Source organism: Peromyscus leucopus, chromosome 23 (genome assembly GCF_004664715.2).
Source record: "Peromyscus leucopus breed LL Stock chromosome 23, UCI_PerLeu_2.1, whole genome shotgun sequence".
Taxonomy (NCBI): Eukaryota; Metazoa; Chordata; class Mammalia; order Rodentia; family Cricetidae; genus Peromyscus; species Peromyscus leucopus.
In genome coordinates, this window is record NC_051082.1 from 33,418,435 (window position 1) to 33,436,632 (window position 18,198).

The window sequence follows — 18,198 nt, forward strand, 5'->3', positions numbered from 1 at the left end:
AGGACCCAGATGAGGCCTAGGGTGGCTTCATCATGCTGTGGAGCCAACATCCCTTCCACACAAATGCCCAGGGGCAGGGACTTTAGGGAGCTTTTCAACACAGACGTGGAGAAAGGGTGGGACGTAAGTCCCCTGGGCCGGGACAGGTACTGGTTTGGGTACCCACTGCTCCTCAGCCTGTGAGTCAAGCCCATTGTGTGCTACACACCCACTAATGAGATGGTGACGGTGATGACGAGGACACCAGGCACTCTCCCGGGGGTCTCGGTCCCTCCTGTGACTTCCCTTTCCTCCCCAGGGACTGGGGGTGATTCTGGAGGTTGTGATAAGACGTACGAGACAGGAAGGTCTCAAGGATGTTGCCCCCGATGGGCACTTTCAACAGGGCTCGCCGCGCAGTTTCTCATTGGTTCTGAATCTCTTGGTACCCGCCCCTGTGTCTGAATCTCTGTAGAGGGTCAGTGAGAGCTTGGGGCAGATGCGGTGCCCCGGAGTCCATGCGTGGGGCAGATCTGGTGCCCCGGAGTCCTTGCGTGGGGCAGATGCGGTGCCCCGGAGTCCATGCGTGGGGCAGATCTGGTGCCCCGGAGTCCATGCGTGGGGCAGATGCGGTGCCCCGGAGTCCTTGAGTGGGGCAGACGCGGTTCCCCAGGTCCTTGCAGCACACTCTACCCTTGGGTCTGTTTTCAGACATGTAAAGAATTTTACAGGAAACCGAGAGGAAAAGGGCCTGCCCACCTTAGTCGGTGGAACGCAAGCAGCACACAGGTAACTGGACAGCTACCACATTTCCTGACCATTTCTATTCCCACCATGCCTCTTCTCTTTCTTTGATCTGGCTGAATACATGGCAGCTATGTTTTTCAGTGTTCATTCACTCACTCATTCATTCATTCATTCATTCATTCATGTTGTTTAAGTGCCTCTGGCACACGGGCTCTGTGCGCAGACTCACTAGAGGCTCCCTCGCACACGCATCTGACCAAGTCCCTGCCCAGATGGATTCTGCAACTGCTAGATGAAGCAGATAACTAAAAATACAAAGCAAACACATAATTACAAACTGATAAACAGTAAGAGAGAAGGAGGAAGGTTTCCAGAGGACAGAAAGGAGACCAAATTTAGGGACCCGTCTGTGTTATGAAGAACAACAATCTGAACTAAGCTGCATTCATCCTAGGTAGGCGAGCCAACCCTCAAATCTCAGGGGCTCAGCATAATTAAGTTGTACTTTTTGTTCACATCACTGGGCTGAGGGGCTGGGCCGCTCTTCAGGGCAGCTGTCCTCCATATGTGTCCCCGTGTTCCCGGAGGCTTTCATGGTCCGGCACCTCCATGCTAGCTTGACCTCCAGCACATCGCTGGGAAGAGTCGGAACGTGGAGCATTGGCTCGCAGCTGCCTCAGCTTGGGGGTGGCATATGCCCCTCTCTACTGACCTTTCCCTGGTTGTAGCAAATCCCACGCCACGCCCAATTCCTAGGAGATCAGAACCTAGCGTGAGAGAGAACCAGAGGATTTGGTGAGTGCTGGTAATGCCTGCCACCTGGGCTAACCTGGGCTAAGCATGCATCAAAGGGCATCCCAGGTGTGTGTGGGGGTGGGGGGACTAACTAGGAAATGTGGGGTGGCTAGGATTGGTGACCAAAGACAGAAAAGTGAGAGTGAAGAGGCATTCCCCGTATGTGCTAGGAATTCAAATCCAATCACAAATATAAATTTGGCTTTGAGAGAGGGTCTCACTATATGGCTCAGGCTAGCCTTCAAGCCTTGATCTTTCCGCCTCAACCCTCCAAGTGCTGAGGTTATACCCAGCCCGCAACTGACTACTTTACAGTAAGGGTGTTAGGGTAAGTGATGTGCGGCTTACAATGGTACTTGGGCTTATTACATGGAGAGATGGAGAGGGGGGCGATTGAAACCGTTCAGACTAGGAAGGATGCCAGCTGAAACGATCGGGGGCGTCAGAGGGGGAGAGCACTGGAGGGTTGAGAGGTGGTGGAGCAGATGGGGTGGAGGGACGGACTGCGACAGAGAGACAAGGACAGCAGGGTCTCAGTGTTGAGGAAACCAGCGGATAGAGATGCTAAATGTGGAGGCAGGGGACTGGGGGAGGGACGTGTGTGTGTGTGTGTGTGTGTGTAGAACTTGGACTCAGTTTGCTACAGTGTAGTGAGAGACACCTCAAAACACCCCTATGGGGGTGTCAGCACCAGGAGACAGGACTCGAGTCCCAATATTACCGTTGGATGGGCAAAGGCCGCGCTATTACCCTAACAGAGGGCGACCCTTCAGGGACCATGACGGTTCTCTGTCCTCTTTCTCGTTTTCAAATGTAGTATTTTCACGGGAAATCATAGAGGCATAGAAAGACCCGCAGATAAGAGATGTCTGTCCCTGAAAGGACAGATCCTTACTCACAGTTCCGGAAGGGGACATGTCAGGCCATGGGGCAGTGCCCATGTCTGTCGGGAGGCAGGCGTGTGGGAGGAGCGGAGACTCACTGGGAGAGGACACACAGGGCTAGGCAGGAGGGCTCAGGTTGGGCTGGTCTGAGTATTTCCAGCCGCCCCAGCATGCAGAAGTCACCACTAATTTTCCAGTCTTGGGGACTGAGTAACGATCGCAGGTGAGTCACGGTTTTTGGATGAGAGACCCACAGAGGAGGTTGGACTTCGGGCCTGAGATGGGCTGATCTGCATTTTCAAAGTAGTTGGTTTTGTTTTCAAAACAGCTAGGTGAGCTGCTTTGTCTCTCTGGGACAGGGCTATACCTGGAGGGGCTATCCCGAGAGGTTATCAAAGTCGAAAATGCCAAAGGTGGATGAAGTTTCACACCCCCCACACACCCAGAGCAGATCCCTTGTCGGCCTCCCTGGTTATAAACAGAATACACAGGACAATGGAAGAAGCCTTGGTTTGAGGTTGCCATTCTGAGAAGTGTTTTTTGTTTTTTTGTTTTTCTAAGAGAGATGGGTTGCCTGGGAGATAGAGTTACCAGGTCAGACTTTCAGTTGTCTTTAAAGCGACATGGAGAGTGTAAAGCAGTGTTTTCACGCAATGGACCAACTGCAGGGGAGTTGGAGATGCCACTGGGGGATGGAGATGCCATGAGGTGGTACCTGAGTGCCCCTGCTCCTGCTCGCCTTATGATGCCTGTCGGTACCTGAGCTGGCCGCACACACAGACATACTCCACTCTTGACCCTGGTTCCAAGGAGACTGTGAAGCTCAGTGGGTATCATGCTCTGGGACTTGGGGCAGAGCACCTGGCACAAATGAGTGAGAGTGCCATCTCTGTGGGCATCCGTGGGCCCTGATGACTCACAGGCGCTATGCAAGCTCATCCCCACCATAGGTCATGACAGAAGAACATGGATGTGCATTCAGATACAACTAGCATGCGTCAGGACGCATCCGTCAGTCCGTGGAACAGGAGGATCTTGTTCCTCAGTGAGACCAGAACTTGCTGCTATACAGAGGAGTCCAGCTTCTATTTGTTATGCCCAGATCTCGGGGACCCCCAAAAGACACCATGGAGACCGAATCCCGCATATAAAAGCAAAGAGCCTTTATTTTAAGCTCCAGAGCTTGGTCCCTCTGTCTGTCCAACACAGCAGTGAGAGCAGAGAGCCCTGAGCTCAGGTGGGGCAGAGTTTTTATCATAGCTGAGGTTGGGATGAGGGGATTTCCAGGGTCCAGGACCCTGATTGGCTGACAATTGTCCAGGGGTATCTGTAAAACAAAAAATAGGTGTGTGCTAGACTCAGGGACATCTGGCCACCGTATCTAATGATTGGAATGTTTGGGATGTCAGGTACTTCCTCAGCCCTGGGTGGATCCCTGGGTGGTATCAGCTTAAGACTTTTCCTGGATCTGGGTGTCGCCTGCCAGTAAGCCTGTCACAGAAGCTAGGCCCCTAAGCCTGTCATGGCTGCTGTGTGGTCAAGCTGTTTTGGGGCCTTTCACACTATTCAGCTTGCATTTTAGACTGTTGGGCATTCACATGTGATGACATTCATCTAAAGAAAGAATAAAAATGTGGACAGAACATTCCATTTTTTAATGTTTCTGGCAATTAATGATGATTTGTTTGGAAAAGAAGAGGAAGAAGAAGAAAAAGAGGAAGAAGAACAGGAGGAAGAGGAGGAGGAGGAAGAAGAAGGAAGAATCATCATCACCATCATCATCATCATCATCCTATGGCAAGCATCGGTCTCTGGAAAGGGAGAATTTAAAGTTGCTGACAATGTGTGGGTGATTTTCCTGGGTGGAGCCCGACATTTGCACTGGTGGTTGTCTTCTTGGGGAATTCATTTTGAGGCCAGCTGGCCAGTCAGCCTCTAGCCCTGTATCTGACACACACACACACACACACACACACACACACACACACACGAATTCCTGTGGGCAGGTGCTGAAGGGAGCAGACATAAGGCAGGATGGGTGCAAAGCTGTGAGCTGAGTTCTGCCCTGCGGCCTTCCGCCTGGTCTCCCTTGCCTTGCCGCGGAACTGCCCTTCGTCAGCAGGGCCCAGGGCAGCTGCTCTCTCTGTCGTGGGCAGATTGGGCCCACACGCCGCCTCCTGTCTTCAGAGCCTGGCACCATCACACCTGTGTTCAATTTTAGCCTCAGCACCTGTGCTTAGCCAGGAGCCGCTCCCAGGTCTGAGAACTGAATGGTTTGAAGAAGACAAGCCCCGTGAGGGCTGATTTGTTCTCTCTCCAGACTCTCAGCTTCAGACCTGCCAGGGAGAAAGGGATGGAGTGGAGGCGGGGTGGCTATAGCTGCCCTTACCGCTTGGGGGAAACTCTGGGTGCCTGCTAGGGGACACAGGCAGAGTTGGAAAAAGAAAGGGGGCCTGTCCCGCGGTTCTTCACTTCTCACACCAGCCAGGGCCTCAGATCGTGTTCCCCTGCAGTCACAGCTCCCCACTGCACTGGCCTCGTTGCTCAGGTAAGTAAAAAAGACGTAACTGCGGGTTACACACATCCAGTGCCATGGTAAGGAACTTCAACGAGTCAAATTTACCAAGATGCATGAAATAAGAACTCTCTAAAAGTCTTCACACAATGTATGCCCCCAATATTAGAAATAATGAAAAGATGAAATGAACAGCATAGCGATCTCCAAGAAACTAGGATGCCTACATACATTTAACAACAGCAACAAAAATAAAACAAAAAAAGATCAAAAACTCTAAGAAGAAAATTTGACATGTGAGAAGTTGGAACACTAGAGTGTGAGGAGGTGTACCTCAGGATCAGGCTGTGAGGAGGTGTACCCCAGGAGCAGGCTTCGAATCACAGAAGCAGACGCACCCCACAATAGTTACCACGTGTATTCATGTCACCTCACAGCAAGCAGCTGTTCTGATGCATCTGAACCTGTACTCATCTCTTCACGAAAGGCTCCTACCCCTGTGGAGTCCTCTTGTGAAATATGAATTGCAGTTTCCAGGATTTCAATAGTTGGGATTTGGGACTCAGGGATTCAGATCTGTCAGGATTAAAATATTTGAGATTTTTTTTTTGTAATCTGACATTTTTGTCTTTCTGAATTATGACCAGCCGCCATCAGACACTTCATTTTAGCTTCTTCTCAGTCTGTGTGCACCGCCTTTTGAGCTGAAGGACAGGCCATGAGTTTATTCCACTCACCGTGTGTTGTAAGCAGATCACTCAGTGCCCGGCATGCGGTCTGCCTCCTGTGGCTGTGTGGAAGGCAGGCCAGAGAACCTCTCCACTTGGCTATATGACCTGAGTTTGTCTCTATCCTGGATATTTTCCCTGGCTGTGCAGAACAGGTCTCAGCTGCCAGTCAACAAACTAGGCATCCCCTCGCCTCATCAGGGAAGCGCTGTGCCTTGTAAGGCACAGGCAGAGAGCATCACGGTGCTTCTGGGTGGCGTCTAGGAAGGAAACATGCTCGCTCTCTGCCCCTCGAGCACACTGTCAAAACCAGCGAGCTGGCGATGGATTAGCAGGGACCTGCCATTTCAGGAGTCGGGGGGAGCAAAGTTTTAGAAAAGGGGCGTAGACTTGAGAAACGTCTGCAGGATGGGCAGAGGCTGGCATTTAGAATAAGGCCCTCTGGGACCCAAGGGTGGGGAGAGATGGGTGCAGAGCCCACAAATGTTACAGGCTGTCACCGGGGGACAGGGAACTCTCTCAGAGCGGAATGATCCGGTCTAATACGTAGGATCATGAAGGATTTAAAAGAACCCCAGCTTGGGGAGGGGGGGTTGATGGTCTGTGTAAGTTTGGGACCCTCCTGAAAATCCTTTCATGATGAAGGTAACTTCACCAGGGACCTCCCTGGGCCTCAAGTCAGGGTTGCCTCAAAGCTCCACTTGTACAGCCTGGCCAAGTCCTTGGTGAGATTGTGCACAGCCCTGGAAGCTCTCTCCTGTTTCCTATCACTTCCCGTGGCTGCCACCTTCCTTTTGCTGGGACCCAGGAGGGACAGTCTTCACTGTCCTCTTGGCTGAGTTTGGAGTCTCACAGGAGACACGTCTGGGGATGTCTCCCGGGCCCCGAGGTGACTTTTCAAACCGTTGGAATGATGTGAACCTGGTGCTGTTTCTATGGCTCTTTGTCCCAGAGGCGACGGCCTCCCTTTCTCCGCTGGGATGTCTGTGTGTCCGGTGGAGGGTCCGTGAAGGGAGGCATAGCTAGTTCTTGCTACCCAGTCCACACAGGATAATCACAATCAGCCGGCTGACCCAGCGACCCCTAACCGCCAACCCCCAATGGCGCCTCCTGAGTCCCACAGGAGGCTGGGGTGGGGGAAGGGGGCGGTTCGTCCTCTGAGGCTCCTCCGCAGGTGGGTGTCCTGAGCCCTTGGTGACAACCGTGATACCAAGGGCTCAGTGGTCCTGCCTGTGCCCATGTTTCTGTTCTGTTCCCTGTGGTCTTAGGGACAGGAGATCAAGAGTTGGGTTACCAGGATGAAATACGAAACGTCCTTCAGGCTTCCAAGCAGAACAGGTGTAGCGCTCGCTGGCTGCCTTTTGTGATGTCACAAATTGCCCCCGAGTGCAGTGGCTTGGAACAGCTTGGAATAGCTTTGACTATCTCCCACAGGGGTCTGAGGTAGCTTCTGAGGGCCTTGCCCCGGGTCCTAACTCAGGCCAAGCTCGACCCTAGAGTTAGCTCGTTTGCTCAGGGCGAGGCTGGACCTGCCTGGTACAGCCTCCACTGGGGTCAGAAGGTTCACCAGAGCGGGTCTGCTTCTTAGCTCCTGGATGGACTGTTGACAGGACTGATGTCCTCAGAAGCTGTTGGCCTGAGGGCCTCAGATGCTCCTGCCTGGGGTCTGAAGACCGCCCTCCGAGCCACAGGGCTCGAGAACACCATTTCTGGCTTTCATCCATGTGAGCAGCGATAGAGCCGGTGAGAGCTGGCCAGACGGCTCTCTCACCTTAGCAGCCCACACTGGAGAATCTGGGTGGCATCTGAACACAGGGCTCTCGGGGGTCACCGCAAAGTGCCACCTAACACAACCCGTAAGCCGGGTGTCCCAAGGAGGGGCCGAGCAGACGGGCACTGGTTTCTCTAAGTCAGGGCCTCTGTAGAGAAGACACTGGGAGATAACGTTTACAGAGAGGCGTGCTGAGCCGGAATCTAATAAGAAATGGACAGCATGAAAAAGAAGTCGTCAAGATGTAGCTGTAGCGTAGGCTGCGGGTGAGACTGACGCCACAGGCGCCGGGGATACGGAAACAGAAGGGAAGGAACTGAGACCTGGAGATGCGGGGTCACATTCCGTGTCCATTCTCAGGAAGACCGATCCCTGAGGTGTTTCCCCACGGTGAGCCCAACGAGAGTCCTGCTGCTGCCCCCCCCCCACCCTCGCCAACAAATTCCCCCTTGGGTAGCCATCGTCTGCAGAGGGTGGGCACCGTGGAGGGGAGCGGCCACGCGGAGGGGAGAGAGGGCGGTTGCTCCCCACACACCCCTTCCTGGGTCTCTGCAGGCAGAGCGCGCCCCAGCCAGCAGCCGGGTTCAGCAGCGCTGCTCTCCCATCCTCTGGACATAAATTCCCAGCCAGGAAGCCAACGGGGGTGGGGGGGGAGAGAGCGCAGTGAAGCAAATGGAAACAAAGACTAGTATAATAACCACAGGCAGAGAGCGAACCCTTGCTCTGTGTGGTCTGCCTCCTGCCGTCCGGGGCTCTCCCCCGGCTGGGAACGCTGGCTGTTCTTTCTGTCATTTACCACGTCAATGTGCACAAAGTACCTTACTACGTGAATTCGCATCATAAAAATGTGTGCTTTGGTTTTCAGCGCTAGAGCAGCCCAGGGTTTCATGTGCGTACCGGGCAAGTGCTCTCTACCAATGAGCCACACCCCTGGGCCTGGGCCCAAGAGAGTTACTGAGCACCGCCCTGGCCTCAAGCCACAGGGCAGGTGCTGGTGCGATAAAAGGAAGCCAACAACGGTCTTGTTTTCTAAGAGTCTGGAAGAGCAGGCAGGCGTCGCCACGTGGCCCCACCACGCGTGGACCCTGAAGCGGAGGAAGCGGTTTCTCCTTAGACAAGCTTTGGTCAGGTTCAGCTGAGTCCTCGAGGAGACTTTGGACTTGAGGTTTCAACCTTGGCCGTTCTTCTGTCCTTGCCTGGTCTGCAGTCACTCACTGTTAGCATCTTTCCTGTTAAGTCCGTTTACAAAGAAACTCCCACACTTGATAGGGCAATTGATCAAGTCTTTATTTCCTGCCGCCAGTCTCTGATTACTGTGGGCCTGTCTTCAGCAAAATTCTTGTTCGGGGGTGCTGTAGTTTGGATCCTGAGCGCTCCTCACAGCCCGTGTGTTAGAGGCTTGGGCCCTAGGGTGGCATTACTGAGAGGTATCGGGACCTTCAAGAGGATGGGGTCTTGTGGGAAGAAGTCTTTGGGTCATGGGAAGTTGTCCTCAAGGGAGGCTGTCCTCTTCTTTTCTGCCTGCTGGACGTGACGTAAGTGGTTTTACCCTGCTGTATGTTTGTTTCCACCATGAGTGTTCCCTCACCTGGGTCCCCAAAGAGTCATACATTGAAACCTCTAAAACTTTGAGACAAAATATCCTTCCTGTTTATAAGTTGGCTATCTCAGGTAGTTTATGATGTACCAGAAAGTGACTAATAATCTGGCTAGCGAGAAGCCTCATAGCCCTTCTTAGTAATAGTCAATCCCAAGGCTCTTTTACCGTGATTATTGATCAGAGACCCCCACTTGTGCTGGATAACCTTGTCAACTTGACACACTTGAGAAGTGGGACCCTCAATTGAAGAATTGCCTCTACCAAGAGGGCCCCCTGCCCAGCCCACCGATGCCACCCCTAGGCAGGTGGGCCTGGCTTGCGTCATAACATCTGTTGCAACAGCCTTGAACAAAGTCTTCCTTGCTGCTTTAACAGGTGTCAGAACGATTTTCACGGTAACCACTATGAAAGGAGAACCGTTGATTTCCTGGAAGCAAATGAACAGACGGCACTCTGACAGTGTCCGGAGGCCTAGAGAGGCTAGTGCGAGAGTTTGGTGTGTTTTGCCCCTGTTAAGGCTCATGTTGTGATTTGGTTATCAGTGTGGCCACGTTAGGAGGTGTGGCCAGTCACAACGGGATCCACTCTTGTGAAAGTGGACTGTGTAAAGTAGCCTCCTCTGTGCCTTCCTCTCCCCCAAGACACCCACGTGACACTCCTGCCCATCGTCTCTTCACGTGATCGATGCCATCTTCTTTGTTGTGACGTATCAGGAGGCCCTCATCAGACGAGGCTGCCCTACTTTGAGCTGTAGCTGAACAACCCCCTTTCCTTCATAAATAACCTTGTCTCCGGCGTTGTGTTATAACAACAGAGAGAACCTAGGAGAGCTTCTTCAGAAAATGATGCTGGAGGTGAGCTCTAACTTATTAAGGCAAGACAGAAGATAGAAGTTACCCAAAGCTGAGAGAGAAAACAAAAGGATGGTGGCTGACTTTTCAGAGCCGTACGTTAGGACACCATCCAAGAAGTCCATGCAAAGATAACCCAATTCTCTACTGAGTTCGGGCTACTATTAACTGTCAACTAGGCATACAGCTGTGTGACATTAGATGTTAACTCACAGAATACTGCTAAATTACAAATTACGATTATTGCTATTTTTATGTATTAGAGGGGCAAAAATGTCTGTTCAGTAGAAAAGATAACCTAGGAGGCTGCTGGGAAGGCTCAGTGGTTAAGAGCACTGGCTGCTCTTGCAGAGGACCTGGGTTCAGTTCCCAGCACCCACATTGCGGTTCACAACCATCTGTAACTCTGGTTCCAGGGGATCTGATGCTCCCTTCTGGCCTCAGCAGACACTGCATGTGTGTATGGTACACATATATACATGCAGGCAAAACACTTGTACACATAAAAAAGAAACAAAAAAAACTAAGAATGAAAAGAAAACCTAAAAGGCTAACTTGTTTGCATCCAGCTTAGCAAATATTTCAAGACTTTTTCCTGAGAATGCACATAAGAGCCGATTCCACACAAGCTCTCTGAGCCTGTGTTTCTGTCTTCTGGCTCTAGTGTGGAGTTTTTGTTTTTTTTTTTTTGTTGTTTTTGTTTTTGTTTTTGTTTTTGTTTTTTACTCTCAGCTCTTTGGGGCCACCCAGCTTCCAAATAAATACATGGAGGCTTATTCTTACTTACAAATGCCCGGCCTAGCTTGGATTGTTTCCAGCCAGCTTTTCTAGCTTAAATTAATCTGTTTCTCTTCTTCTACATTTTGCCTCTGGGCTTTTTACCTTTCTATATGTCTTTATTCTATATGTTTTTCTTCCCTTCTTACTCTGTGGCTGACTGTGTGGCTGGGTGGCTGGCCCCTGGTGTATTCTCTCCTCTTTTCCTCCTCTCTTTATCCTCTCTGCCCACCAGCCCCGCCTGTTTCTCTCTCCTGCCTTGCTATTGGCTGTTCAGCTCTTTATTAGACCATCAGGTGTTTTAGACAGGCACAGTAACACAGCTTCTCAGGGTTAAACAAATGCAACATAAAAGAATGCAACACATCTTTGCATCATTAAGCAAATATTCCACAGCATAAACAAATGTAATACATTTTCAACTAATATTCCACAATGGCATCATCAGGCAGGGAGGCAAGTCCTTTACAGGCACTCAGAGAGTCACGTTTCCATCCTTTAACATCTACACCAAGACAGAGGTTGGGGGAGAACACTGAACAAGCGTTAGCAGCATCTATTCACCATGCACACAGGATCTCGGCTTTTGAGGCCTCTGAGGATACCCAGGAATGTGGTACTTGTGTTTGTAGAGCGGCTGAGCACATGGGTGAAAAGTGAGAGCTACTCCTTTGATGGCTTAGGAGGGCATCATTGGCGGAGTCATAAAATTGCCGGCCCAGCAGGAGCTGGGGACCCAGCAGCAGCAGCAGCAGCAGCAGCAGCAGCAGCAGCAGCAGCAGGGGACCATTGCTGTGTGCCATAGTTAATTTAGACTGTCATTTTGATTGGACTGAGAGTCGTCTAGGGGACCGGTAGAGGACACCCATGGGCAAGCCGTTGAGGATGTGTCTCGAGCCAATTGGACGGCAAAGGCTCTGACTAATGAACACCCTGATTCATTGATGGATTCAAAATTTGAATAGATGGTTGGAAGGTGTTGCAACTTCCTGCCTGGTTAGAGGAAGTGGGTCACTGGAGGATGATCTTGGGGCTGCATCTTGCCTTGGTCACTTTTGGTGACTTCCCTGTGCATCCCGTCTACCACATTGTTGAGCTGTTCTGACATACACCCCCCCCCCCCGCCATGACGGAGTAACACCTCTGAAACACAAATCCAAATAAGTCTCCCTTCCTGTAAGTTACTTCCTCAAGTATTTTGGTTACCGAGGTGCCAACGTAACCGCTTGTGTGTCCATCGTCAAACAGAACTTGTATATCTAAATTGAATTCTCCTGCCTCTGTCCCCTTTCTGTGCTTTGCTGGGTTTTGTTCGTGAGACATCCTTCTCTTAATCTCAACATTGTCTGTGAGTTGTTCTCTCTCTCCTTCCCTGACCAGTCAGCTCTGAGGCCCTGGCGGTACCTCCCTCAGCTGGTCCCTGGGGACCCCCCCTTTCTTCTTCTCTGTTACCACAGCCAGGATCTCCCCCAGGTGCCGGGATCCATGAGGACCTGTCATAAGATCCCCATGAATCTCCCATTTCCAAGCACTTTCCTCTCCATCCTATTTCACAAACTATTACCAAGCTAATCTTCTGTATAAAAACGACGATTCCACCTATCACCTCGTTCAGAGTCCTCGGACACATTTGCCACTGTGACGTGGACTCACTTCCTGGTTTCTATAATCTTCGTATGAGAAAAGCCAAGAGCCGGCTCCATTTGTTTTCTCGGAATGTTCTGAGAAATCTCTCCCGACGCAGTCCCCCACCCTTCCAAGGAGGGGCTTCTCAGCATAGCTTGCCAAGCCATGAGACCCACCGGTAAATGGATTGGACCAGGAGTAGACGCTTGATTCATGGGCAGCTAGCGGTGCCCATGCAGAACAGCGAGTGCTGGCCGGTGGCCACTGAATCCATTTGAGCCTCTCCTGGGAGTCTCCTTCCTGAAGGGAGCAGCAGAGGGGAGTCAGTGAGGGGCTGAGGCTGAGTCACCCAGTGCAGAGCACTGGAGTGACAGCCATAGGGATAAGGATGGCGCTGCGAGACACGCTGTCCTGGATGATCTCATGGGACACTGACCTCGCCTTTTGTCTTCTCTATTCTGATGTTTTGACATCTCCGTGTGTGTGGTGGTGGGGTGGCGGTGGTGGCGGGGGGGGGGGGGGCTTGCAACTCTGGAGGGAAAAATCCAAGGCTTAGTCATCCATTGCTTTCTCCACTCCCATCCTAGCATGTCTTTCAGAGGCAAATCAACCAAAGGTCCCACCCCACCCTCCTCCTTTATTGAGCTCTTATTCCCAAGGGTACCTGCCTTTCTCCATCACCTCTGGCCTAGGTGCCCAGCTGGAAGCAGTCCCTAGATCCCAGAGTTACGAAGCACGCATTTTAGTCTATGCGGAGCCTGCTGATTCTGCTGCCCTCTGCTGCTGACCAGGTTCAACCCTTGTCCTCACCCCTCACCCCCCAAGCTCCCAACGTCCCCCGTCTGCGGTTGCGTAGTATGCTCCTTCTGCTTGGAACCGGGATGAACTAACTATCACGCCAATGGCAGCTACTTCCTGATCTGTTGGCTTTCTTATGCCTCGTTTCTAAAACACTCAGATTCTACAGGACATGCCCTTGTCTGTGGAGTCTGGCTGTGTGGTTGTCCCCACTCTTCAGGTGGCTTGTTTTTCTCCTTCTGATCGGCTCTTCCAGCTGCCTCGCCCCTTTCTCCGTGAGCTCCCAAGTCTGCGAGCGCATACTGGCCGTCTTCATAAATAGCCTCATATTCTTGTCCTCTGTGCCTGACCAGTGTGAGGCCACCTTCCAGGCCAACTCCTGACCTCCTCGTGGCTAGAACTGCTCTCTTTCTTCGAGATCTCACATTTGGCTTTCCTGTGATGGCTTCTGTGACCTCATGTATCCTTCTCTCCATACCAGCATCACCCGTTCCCTGGTCTGTGTTCCGGAACTCTCTCTCTCCTCAAGGCTGTCCGTAGTCTCAGCTCAGGGGACAGATGTTCGCTATTTTTCTCAATGAGAGGATGCATGGATATCTAAGCAATTGACATCGTCTTTCTCATCGAGCTGGGGTATAAAACCCCAGACAGACCAACAGTTACTACCTATGGAGCCAGAGGGGAAGCCTGGTCTTATCTCCATTCTGGACATCAGGAAGGCCAGCCCCCAAACTTTCTGTAGTGGAGAGCGCTTCCTTCATTTCCTGATGGCTCACACTTGGGGAAAAAATCCAGTTTCTTCATTTTATGGTCAGGCCTGGAAGGGAAGGCAAAGTGCAGAGGAAGGAATGGGGTGGGGTGGGGTGGGTGGGGGGAGCCGGAGGGGGTGGCCCACCAGTGGGATTTGAGAACTGTCTCTTATGTGGAGGCTGGGGGCCGGGGGAGAACAGGAGCAGAATGCCAGACAATTCAACGTCTTCCTCACAGTTTGGGGCTGGCTCTGATCTGTTTGTAATAAAAACATTTGGCTTGTCTTCCACAGGAGCCGGAGCCGACCATGACGTAAACAGCGAAGGATTTGGGGCCACGTTCCTGATAGTCCCCCTCCGGACTACTTGACAAGGGGGGTGGAGCTGAGTAGTTCCTGGAATCATCTATCACCCCAGACATCACATTTAGAACTATGCAAATAATTCAGACGCTACAACGCAAGCCCTAAATAGACCTTAAACCCACACACAACTTACTTGTGTCCAGATCCGTGGACTGTGTCCCTTTAAATGTCCTTTCCATTCCTGGTTGTACTGTAATCAGCAGATGGCCCTGCCGTCCCCCCACTCCCCTCTCCTCCCTTGAAACAGACCCCTCTAATAGCTAACATCCTGCAGTGACCAAAGCCATTAGAAGGATTGGACCATTACTGTTCTGTCCAGCACACATAATGCTCCAGGGACTGCCTTTCTTCCTCTTCGTTTGATGTTTTTTTGTGGATGAAATCAGGGCCCAGTGGCGGGGTTGAAAAATCAAAAAATGAGGAGAGCAGAAGGTGATAGTCATTCTTTCTAAGGACACCTCCCAAACAGCTTTCCTATTTGAGATTCCTTTGTTAAGGTGGCAGCAGATGCCAGCCTTGTGGATAAAGCAGGCACAGAACGCACGCGGACAGGTTACAGACCTCTGTTCCTCCTTACCATAAAACTGAATGCTCATCCTTTCCCAACCACGCCAGGCCAGCGAATCCGTTCTCTGCCTGCTCCCCCGCCCCCGTTGTTTGTGCTGGAAAGAACCCGGGCCCAGCCCAGAGCCACGTTGCAGGGCTCGGGACTGCTCTGAAACACTGCCACCAAGTGGCGTGATGAGGTACGACAGTTAGGCTGCAGAAGTTCAGAAGGAAAGGATGGAAAAAAAAAAAAAAATCAGGCACAAAGACAGTAGCCGGCTTGGAAATGGCTAAATAGTGCAGGCGATAGGGAAAAAGGGGCCGTGGGGGGAGGCGGGGGGAGCGGAGAGCTGGAGTGTGAAGAGAGGAATTAAAAACAATGAATTGGTTAGTGTGTGCAGTTTTCCCTGGGAGCCAGAGAAGCAGTCAGGACAGCTTCTAGTCAGCCTCCATTTGGATGGCTCAGTCTGGCTTGCGCCTGGATTCTTAAGGATCCCCGGGGCTCTGTTGAGCTCGGGAAGTCACTGTGCCCCCCATTTCCTTGCTTTGTGGGCTGAGTCAGACCTCTGAGTCTCCCTTCAGTTGAAACACTGTATGAATTTGTTGTTGAGAAATGCAGTACAGATTGCATACAGTTGCCAGTCTTTAAGTCATTTGCGTGGCTTCCAGTTGCTGTCAGGGGAGGCTTGAACACGTCCACTTTGCCTGTCTTCAGCGTTCTGTGGCTCAAGACTGCATGGAGAAGTGTAAAAGAGAGTCCGCCAGGATGTGGTCACTCAGAAACTGCTGGTCAGAGCCAGCTCCCAGAGATCTGGAAGCTTCTATACTTTAGTACATGGGGAGGTGCGGCAGTGGGGGTATTGAGAGGGAACGGCCCAGAAGTGAAGCTGGTCTCTGAACTCTAAGTGAAATCAGAACCTTAATGGGTTAGCAATTGAGTAGGCCACTCTTTTCTGTAAGATTCACATTTTCAAAGGAAATTTTCTGTTAGAAGGCTCCAAAGAAATCAGAAATGTTAAAATCTGGGCAAATAGGAAAATTTCCAGGTCACACGGCCTTATCTGATGATTCTTATCCTTTGTTACTCACGGGCACTTCTTGGGAAAAATCTATGTGATGGCTGTTTTAAACACTGGGAGAGTCACTTTCACATCCAAGGTCTGGAAGAAGATGTGGGCTCAGGCGCTGTTTGAAGAAATCCAGGTTGCATTTCCTCCTTCCTTTAGGGTTTGATGGCCCTGCTTATCTGAAGTGTTCACGTTGTGAACACAGTGGCGGGGCTGGGGATTTACATTCTGTCTTGATGGAATTTGAACCAAAACACGCTGCCCAGTGCCACTTTATAAACCGAGCATCATCAAGCTAGCTGCAAATACCTCACGGGGTCCTTGCTCGCTGTTCAATATAAATCAGTAAAATGACGGGCAATTGACTTTGAAGACAGCTCTCACATGGCTGAGTGGCTGGAGCTGTGGGAAGCAGATGAGGCCATTTTCCTGTAAACATGCGTGTGGTTAGCAGCAGAGTCAACAGTGGTTGGGCTGTATCTTCCAGACTCCTGCCTACCCTGGATCTCTCATTAGGCGGAAATCAACACGGCCGTCAGCGCAGGGAAGTTGTCAATTGGAAGACCTAAGTTTGTGTTTCAACACCTGGTGAGTACTTCTGGCTCCCCCCGAAGGAAAACAGGAAAGAGACTTGGTGTGACTGTGTCTTCATGGAGAGATAAAACAGGAGTGTGGCCGTCAGAACCTTCAGAGCAAAAGCTGGTCATCTGTGCTATGATGCCATTTTTTTTTTTACAACATTTGGCGGGGCTCAGAGTTCACCTTAATGGAAAGGGGTGTGTCTGAGAGATTGACACCTGACAGTGTCCCATGATGTGACAACTTACATACCTAAAGACACCAGGAGGGTCACATGGACGGTTCTACTGATGCACAGAGCATGCAGGCGCCGTCTAAGGAGGCCTGCAGACCTGCTCCAGGGCGGCCTCCCAAGCCACACAGCCCTGGGTGGTTATGTCAACTGATTGTTATCTTCGCCACAAGTTGGGGTTTTCATGGAGAACATTAAGTGTGCCAAAACAAGTAAGTGTGCAGACTGTAAGTATCCAGCCTGTTTGTGACCTGGAATTTGAACTGAAACATGCCCAGCGCCGCCACCTACGCTGGGAATCATCAAGCTAGTTACAAATACCTCAAGGGGTCACTTCCTTTGGATCCCTTCAAACTCATTCTGGCTACAGCAGGATTTCAGCTAGAGAGAAGGAGAGAGAGAGAGAGAGAGAGAGAGAGAGAGAGAGAGAGGGAGGAGAGAGAGAGAGAGAGAGAGAGAGAGAGAGAGAGAGAGAGAGAGAGAGAGAGAGAAAGAGACTGTATAGACTTTCTTAGTAGGCAAAGCCTTAACAAGGAAGTATAAAATCTCCGTGCTCCCCAAACTTAGCTGTTTTCTTGTTTTCTTTTATCCCAACTTAAACCATTTAAGAAAGTTTAATCAATAGGAACAAATCAATGAAAATGGAAATGGAATGTCTCATCGCCACAGGGATGCTCAGAAGTCACATGGGAATGCCATACTCAGCTGGCATTTGCCGGGAGGAAGGCCCGGTGGCTGTCCCGGGGCCCCATCCCTCAGAGGCAATTGTGTTGCAGGAATGAGTTGGCGGTCATGGTCCAGGGCAGGTCCCATTTGCTTTGAACTGGTGTCGCCTTTTAAAAGTGGGTTGCCTCTGCTCCCTGGGGTCCTGCCCTGGGGAAGGCTAACTTCAGGGAGATCAGTACCATCCTGCCTGTGGAGCAGCGGGAATCAGTAACCACTTTCTTCCTGAACCATCTGAATCAGTGTCTCTGTTTCCAAGTTCGGGATTAAAACTGGGCTTTCTCTACAGTGTGGTGGCAAGGGTTAAAATGGAGCCTCCTAGGTTCAGTGCTTGGCTCCAGATCAGCTGATGGGGTGGGCAGGAAGGCTGGGTCCGTGCTCATGGCCAGGACGGAAGAGTGCAGAACCATCTTGGGTGACTCTGTGGATGACAGAGCCTACGGCCCGCCTGGTGTCTGCCTTTCCGTGTGGGCACTTGGGGCCAGCCCTGCCCCTCTGGAGCATCAGTGAATGAGTTAGGCACCACTGTTGGGGAGTGGGAATGGGGTGATCCAGGAGCCTGAGTGGGTGTGTCCCACGGGCAAGAGAACACCGAGGGGGATGTGTGGAGGGAACACATCCCTGCCTGCTGGGGAGGCTCTCGCTGGTTATGTCCAAACACGCTTCTGTTTCTTCTCCCCCCTGGCTGCCTTTGAACTTTGAACCCAGAAATACCCACCAAACGACAGCAAAAACACACAGGGAATGAGTGCTCTTGCGGCACTGGGTCCACGTGGCCCGCTTGATTCCTGGGTCCACGTACAGCTGCTCCCGATGCACAGTGGCTCCCAGTCCCAGTGTGGAAGTAGGGTAATGTATGCAATATG

At 51.4% G+C, this 18,198-nt stretch overlaps 1 long non-coding RNA gene across 1 annotated transcript; it reads left to right on the forward strand.

The window, feature by feature from the left end:
• Positions 1-7,048: 7,048 nt before the first annotated feature.
• LOC119086528 lies at positions 7,049-14,365 on the forward strand. The gene is made up of 2 exons (XR_005089834.1): positions 7,049-7,809; positions 14,114-14,365. It is a non-coding gene; the product is annotated as an uncharacterized LOC119086528 (long non-coding RNA).
• Positions 14,366-18,198: the final 3,833 nt, after the last annotated feature.